The sequence below is a fragment of the Rhincodon typus genome, chromosome 14, assembly GCF_021869965.1.
Source record: "Rhincodon typus isolate 14 chromosome 14, sRhiTyp1.1, whole genome shotgun sequence".
In the NCBI taxonomy this organism is placed as follows: Eukaryota; Metazoa; Chordata; class Chondrichthyes; order Orectolobiformes; family Rhincodontidae; genus Rhincodon; species Rhincodon typus.
The window spans coordinates 50,835,061-50,843,214 of record NC_063345.1 but is presented as its reverse complement, the minus strand read 5'-3'; positions in this window follow the sequence as shown (position 1 = coordinate 50,843,214).

The window sequence follows — 8,154 nt, the reverse complement described above, 5'->3', positions numbered from 1 at the left end:
CCTGAATGCTGGGAGAATGACCTCGCTGCCGCTGTCACTGGCCCTGAATGCTGGGAGAATGACCTCGCTGCCGCTGTCACTGGCCCTGAATGCTGGGAGAATGACCTCACTGCCGCTGTCACTGACCCTGAATGCTGGGAGAATGACCTCACTGCCGCTGTCACTGGTCCTGAATGCTGGGAGAATGACCTTGCTACCACTGACACTGTCTCCAGTCGCCAGGAGAAGCCACATCTGCCACACCACATGCGACCCTCTCCTACTGCTGGACTGGTGCTATTGACCAACTTGCCACAGAAAAGAAGAATAAAAGACAAAAGAAAGGGGAAAAAATGTGAAAGAAAAGAGTGGAAGCAAAAGTAAAACAAAGAGGAAAGCAGATTGGACCGGATGGTCTCTCGGCAAGAGCCTACACATAGCTCTGTTACTCCACTGCCATCTTGCACCAAACATTTATCCAAGCAGGTTGACTCTGATTGGTCAAGACATTGCCCTGAAGTAAGGACTAGAAAATAGTTCTGCCAGTTTAAACAGGCACAATACGTTACATCTTCTTTCAGTCTGCAAATTAAAAGGTCCTGTGTATTAATCCATGTAACTGTCAGTATTCACAAGTAGACTATGCTGTGAACCCGACTGAAAATCTTAAATTGGTTGTCAGCATAATTCTTAGCCAGATTATCTTGTAATTATTGTTCAGTCATGTAATTTTATGTAATGTTGGACATTGTGTTTAAACTTGTACAAACACAGTCCTGGGTGGGGGAGGGTGGAAGCCTGGGCAGTTGGGGGGGTGGGGGTGGGGTTGGGGAGGGTGGTCAGTAACTTGCCTGTTGTAAATATCATAAGGAACATGTTGCATAACACATTCCAACAGTTTTTGAGATGTTTTGTTGATACACCTAGTATCACACTGACACTGAAATTTGCATATCATGTTACTCATTTGTATGACAGGTAACTTGGCAGTTAACTGTCAGTCATCAACTAACTGCTGCATTCTCCATAGCAACATTTCTGTTATTCCAAGTCCACCTGCCAACCAATACGCATGTTCTGCTCATGCGGTATAAAAACATTGTTCCCCTTACATCGGTAGTCTTACGAATTGTCCTGATGAATAAAATACAAAAAGTCTCAACAGGATTGTCATTCTTCAGTAATTCTTATAATGCTATTAAAAATCACTTACTGTTGAATGGATAATCCCTGACAATTTTTTTCTGGTATGATAAGCAGATGTTTAATGAGTAAGCAACATGAATTTCTATATTAAACAGCAAGTCTCTGGAAAATTATCAGAAGAGCAAAGTTTCTGAAGAAACCAGGCGCCTGATTTCCAAGTTTGATTCTTTGTGTGGACAACAGAAATTAGTGTCTGGTTTATTCCTTAAGAAAGGTGAGCACTTATAACTTCAACAGTAATTTTACTGCTGGAGCCAGGGTCATGTCAATGAAAATTCGATGTTCGTTTATTTCTGAATAATAAGCAATACTTTGAAATGCCTCTGTTATTACACATGTGCTATTTCGTTCATTTATATTTATGATGTCAAATAAAACAATTGAAAGATCTGGAACAATAGAAAGCTTCTGAGGCATAAAGCAACTGAATTTCCAACTGTTTTTGCTGCGGCTCATACCTTGAAAAATTAGTTGACTCTTTGACTTGATAATAGGTCCCCCAGCCGGAACGTTAAGTACATGTTATGTAAACAAATAAAAAAGTTTTCCGGCAGTTAACAAAATGGAAATTTGCAAACACGTGGTATTCATTTTGAAGACAGTTCCATTACCATGGAGATTACCGTACAAATTACCTCTTGTGCATTTGCTACATCCTTTGAGGAGCTCAAAGAACCCAATAAATCTTGTTGCAAAAGTGATGATGATGTGGACAAGTTAGGTTTTACGACAAATACTTATACCTCAGCATATATTCTCTTGTTACCTCTCAAATATTCTAAAGACACTTTGATTATTTTATTATGGACAAAAAAAAAATTCCCCAGGTTTTCTTACTCTATGAGACAAAGGGCAGCATTTCAATCTTAGTTTTATTAAAACACTCACAAGTTAAAGAAAACAATTTGTTATAAAGTGGAGGTTGCACCCCTCCCCCGAGAAGTAAAATGGAATCACCTAAAGAACAGCTCCTTGCCCTATAATGTGTAACAGGAGTGTAAAAAGTAATGTAACCTGCTTTTCACCAACTCCTAGTGGTGAAATAAAATAAATCCCTGACACTCACTTTAAAATCAAAAGTTACAATTTATTTATCTAACTGTAACAGTGAACAAATTAACGGAACTATTAACAAACCGAATAAACCCCTTCCAACTACTAACTGTTTCTGAATGAAACAAAATTCTAACAGTATACTGTTCCATTAAATACAAGTCCCACTTGTATAGAGTTAAAAAAAGAATCTAGCCTCTCGAAATTATAGCCAGGTTACGTGTCTTCTGGAATGCTCTGTGCCTTCTCCATCAATTCTGCTGCTAGGATTACCTTCTCCTTCAATTTTCTGTCAGGAATTTAACTAGTTATGCCATGGGTGACATTATTATTTAGATGGTGCTTTCTCTACGACTGAGAGGAGCAATTCTCTTTTGAGAACTGAGGGCTGTTAGCTCTGGCATATGGCATTTAGCTCTGAGGCTTTATCCAACTGCCCTCTTCCTCTTACAACCTTGATGACATATCAATATTTCTTACAATAGGATTAGTCCTATGTTGTCAAAACCATCAGATTTAAATTTGATAGGTTTTTGGTATTTAAGTATTTGGTATTGGCTAAATTCAAAAACTTGTTGTCTTGTTAAAATCTGCTGGCTTGGCCTACTAATTGTACGGCCTTTCGATACACATGTTTCAATTTGGGTGCTTTCGGTGTTCTTGCAAACTTTCAAGCTGCAACTCACAGACATTCATTTTAAATCCCTAAGCATAGAAAAAGCACATCATCTTTTAAAGGGACCAGGCAATGCTTTCCCACCTAGCATTTTACAGATGCCAAATTCTAACTTCCTGCCTCCCAATCCAGAAGCATTCTCCCCAGATTTGCAACACCTCTCCCTTAAGAATAAAATCAAACATCATTGTGAAAAGATGGCATAATTTCTTCTCAATGTTTTCTTTTTAAAACCATAACTCCATTATCTCATTAATCCAGGGTTACACATTTTATACTAATTCTGTTTATATAATATTGAACACTTCTGTTTCTATGTTGTATAAGCATTTTTCTTTTAAACTCACAATAAAGCATCTGCAATAATATTTTCATGACCCGCAACATGTACAATCTGCAAATTAAATGCTTGTAACTTCAGACTCCAACAAAATAATCTGGTGTTCTTGTCAGTAAATTTTTCCGCAAATGTCAAAGTATTGTGATCGGTAATTCTTTTTCAGTGGTTGAATACTTTTACCAGTGGATATTGAGTTCTTTTTCTGAAAAATTACCAATTGGCCTTCCAATTCCACAACCATCCTCCTGTAATGATACAGCTCTAATACCTATATCACTTGCGTCGATGGTGACTTTGAAGGTTTCAATGAATTTGGTGTGGCTAAAACCGGTGTGGTGGGTAACACTGCTTTTAAATTGTCAGATGCCTCCTGGTATTGTTCGTCCCCCAAAGTTTTGTGTTCTTTTTTAACAAATCCATCATCAGTGCCAAGACACTACAAAAGTTTGCTACAGATTTCCTATAGAATCCACTCAATTCTAAAACTCATAGCTTCTTCGATGATGGTCTTGGAAATTCCTCAATGGCCTTCGCCTTCATGTTCGTTGCTGTCATCCGCCCGTATCCAACGCTGTGGCCTAATAATGTCACTTCCACTTTCGCAAATTCTCTTTTTGCCAAGTTTATGACCAACTTTGCCTTCAGTAGTCTCTCAAAGAGCTCTACCAAATGTTACATCTGATCTTTCCATGAATGGCTAAAGATCACTAAGTCTTCTATGTAGATGGCACAATTAGTCAATCCTGCAACAACTCTGTTCATAAGCATTTGAAAAGTGGCTGGTGCATTTTTCATTCCAAAAGATGTTACTTTAAATTGATATAGCACTTTTGGGGTTACAAAAGCAGAAACTTCTTTTGCTCTTTCCGACAAAGGTACTTGCCAGTAACCACAAAGTAAGTTCAAATTTGTGATATACGTGGCTTGTCCTACTTTTCCCACACTGTCCTCCAACCTTGGAATTGGGTATGACTCAGATTTGGTCACAGCATTGACTTTCCAATAATCCACACAGAATCATTGAGTACCATCAGATTTGGGAATCAACATGGTAGCCGAACTCCACTCTCTTTGACTCAGCTCTATTCTGTCTCCTTGGAGCATCGCTTCCACTTCCTTCTGAACCTGTTCTGCTTTCAGAGGATTAAGCCTGTAGGGGTGTTGTTTTATTGCAACAGCATTTCCTATGTCAACCTCATGTACTATGGCATGAGATCTCCCCATTCTACTTCTACATAGGTCCTCATAGCACTGTAACAAGTGTTTCACGTCAGTTCTCTGTTTCTGGGAGAGATAACTCACTACCCTATCCCATTCCTTAAGGACTTCCTCATTATTCAATTTATTCTCAGGCAATTCAAAATTCAAATCATTTGGATTTGATTCCTCACTCTGAGTGGCAGTAACTAATACCTGCTTCTTCAGTTCCCTTTCCCTGTCATAGTAAGATTTCAGCATGTTCACATGACAAGCTCGATCATTTTTTTTTCCTATCTGGCATCTTTACTAGATAATTCTCCTGACTTAACTTCTTCTCAATCTGATAGGAACCAATAAACCTTGCTTTGAAGTGATCTCCTACCATTGGTAACAGCAACAATACTTTATCCCCATGGGCAAATGTAAGAATTTTAGATTTCTTATCTGCTTCCTGTTTCATTAGATGCTGTGCCACCTTCAAATGTTGCCCAGCTAATCCGCTTACTCTGCTTAATCTTTTGATCACCTCAGATACATAATCCAACTATGAGATCTCTGACTTTGGACCTAACAACTTTCCCTTAATTCATTTTAAAGGTCTTGTTACTTTGTGTCTGGATATCAACTCAAATGGAGTAAACTGACTCAATTCATTTGGAGCATCTCTAACAGCAAATAATATAAATAGGGTACCTTTATCCCAATATTTTGAATAATCCTGGTAATGAGCCTTCAGTATGTCTTTAGGGTCTCAAGCCACCTTTCCAATGCTCCTTGGGATTCAGGATGGTACTCTCTTGATTTAAAGTGTTCGATGCCTAAACTATTATGACTTCCTGAAATAATTTGGGAGTAAAATTGGAGCCTTGGTCTCACTGAATCTCCATGGGTCATCCATAATGCGTAAAGAAAGCAAGCAACTCCTCCACAACCTTTTTTGCCTTGACATTCTGTAATGTAATTGCTTCCAGAAACCTGGTTGACACATCCATTATGATTAGCAAGTATTAGTTCCCACTTCTGCTTTTAGGGAGGGGACCTGTATGATCAATTATAACCTGTGTAAAAGCTTCTTCAAATGTGGGAATTGGCATCAAAGGCACTGGTTTTATCACTGCTTGTGGCTTTCCTACCATCTGACAAGTATGACAGGTACAGCAAAATTCAACCACATCTTTATATAATCCAGGCTATTGAAAATGTTTCTGTATCTTAGCCTGAGTCTTCTTCACTCCTAGATGACCTATTTCAGGTAATTCATGCGCTACCTGCAATACTTCCTGTCTGTATTCTACCAGCAACACAATCTGGTGAACTTTCGCCCATATCTCATCTGCACTAACCTGCCAAGGACTCCAGTTCTGCCTTAAGATTTTATCCTTAAGGTAGTAACATTCTGCAATACATTCTGATTCCTTTTCAGAGTAAGCTTTATCATCTCATCTTTTTGTTGTAGCTTCATGGATCTTTTAGAACTAAACACCTCTGCCTGATTGTCTACCTGCTTGGGCTTGTCCTTTACCATCTCATTAAACAGAGTGTCAGCTAACTGGACCTCAGCTCCTTCATCTTTCTCTTTTGTTTTCCCTTCTTGTTTTAACTTATGACTGTGGGACCCTATCACCACACAGTCTGGAAAGCTTCCAGGGTATTTTTATGTTAACTCCTCAGTTGCCTGATTTTCTTTTGGCTTTTCCACTACAATGGGCATTACTCTTACCTGTGCTCCAGCGATGTCATTTCCACGAATAAAACATATTCCTAGAATAGCCAATTTTTCCAAGACTCCCACTATTACTTCCCCAGTCTTGATTGGACTTTCTAGCCTTATCTTACACAGGGTAACACTACTCCTTTCTCCATTTATTCCACAGATTACCGCGCTCTCAGGCAATATTCCAGAAGCAGTGCTCTCACTACTGTCTTCTTACTACTCATCTCTTACTAGAGACAGACTAGCTCATGTATCTCTCAATATTTTAACTTCTTTACCTAATCCCCCTGTTCTACCTGAGTAAATCTTACCCATACAGGTGAAGTCTTTGAAAGATCAAGCACTGTCTTACTACTCAACCTACGACTAGGTTGTGCGCTCATATGCAGCTCCTCAACTTCTCTTGGGATTTCCTTCACTACCTCAACTAATCGCACTGGTTTAGCCTCTTTTACCATATCCTTTTTCCCAGTGCCTTTCTTAATCCACCAGCACCGTGACTTTGTGTGTCCCACCTTATTGCAGTGAAAACAACTGAAGTCTTTCACCTCTTTTCAACCCTCCTGGAATTCCATTTTCACATGTGGTAAACTATTCCTAGTGTGATCTACTTTTTGTTTTTCATTGAAGGAACTCCTTGTTTCCAAATTTCTATCCCTTACAGAATGAAATGACTGTCTGAAGCTCGATTTCAATTTATACACTAATGCATATTCATCTGCCATCTCCGCAGCTCTTCTTGCTGTTTGACTTTCTGTTCCTCTGTTCCTCTTATCACTTCTGGAAGCAAGGTTTTAAACCCCTCCAGCAGACCAACTTCTCATTTGTCTTTTCTACCTTTATTGCTCTTACCCATCCATCAAAGTTGCTCTGTTTAATTTTTTCAAACTTGATATAAGTCTTAGACAACAAGGTGCAGGGCTGGATGAACACAGCAGGCCAAGCAGCATCATAGGAGCAGAAAGGCTGACGTTTCAGGCCTAGACCCTTCATCAGAAAAGGGGGAGGGGAAGGGGGTTCTGAAATAAATAGGGAGAGAGTGGGAGGCGGATAGAAGATGGATAGAGGAGAGGATAGGTGGAGAGGAAACAAACAGGTCGAAGGGGCAGGGATGGGGCCAGTAGAGGTGAGTGTAGGTGGGGAGTTAGGGAGGGGATAGGTCACTCCAGGGAGGACGGACAGGTCAAGGGGGCGGGATGAGATTGGTCGGTAGGAGATGGGGGTGCGGCTTGAGGTGGGAGGAGGGGATAGGTGGGAGGAAGAACAGGTTAGGGAGGCGGGGACAAGCTGGACTGGTTTTGGGATGCGGTAGGGGGAGGGGAGATTTTGAAGCTTGTGAAATCCAAATTGATACCATTGGGCTGCAGGGTTCCCAAGCAGAATATGAGTTGCTGTTCCTGCAACCTTTGGGTGGCATTGTTGTGGCACTGCAGGAGGCCCAGGATGGACATGTCGTCTGAGGAATGGGAGGGGGAGTTGAAATGGTTCGCGAATGGGAGGTGCAGTTGTTTATTGCGAACCGAGCATAGGTGTTCTGCAAAATGGTCCCCGAGCCTCCGCTTGGTTTCCCCGATGTAGAGGAAGCCACACCGGGTACAGCGGATGCAGTATACCACATTGGCAGATGTGCAGGTGAACACCTGCTTGATGTGGAAAGTCTTCTTGGGGCCTGGGATGGGGGTGAGGGAGGAGGTATGGGGGCAGGTGTAGCACTTCCTGCGGTTGCAGGGAGATGGATAGAAGATAGAAGATGGATAGAGGAGAAGATAGGTGGAGAGGAGACAGACCTGTGTGTCTCCTCTCCACCTGTCTTCTCCTCTATCAATCTTCTATCCGCCTCCCCCCTCTCCCTATTTATTTCAGAACCCCCTTCCCCTCCCCCATTTCTGAAGAAGGGTCTAGGCCCGAAACGTCAGCTTTCCTGCTCCTCTGATGCTGCTTGGCCTGCTGTGTTCATTCAGCTCTACACCTTGTTATATCAGATTC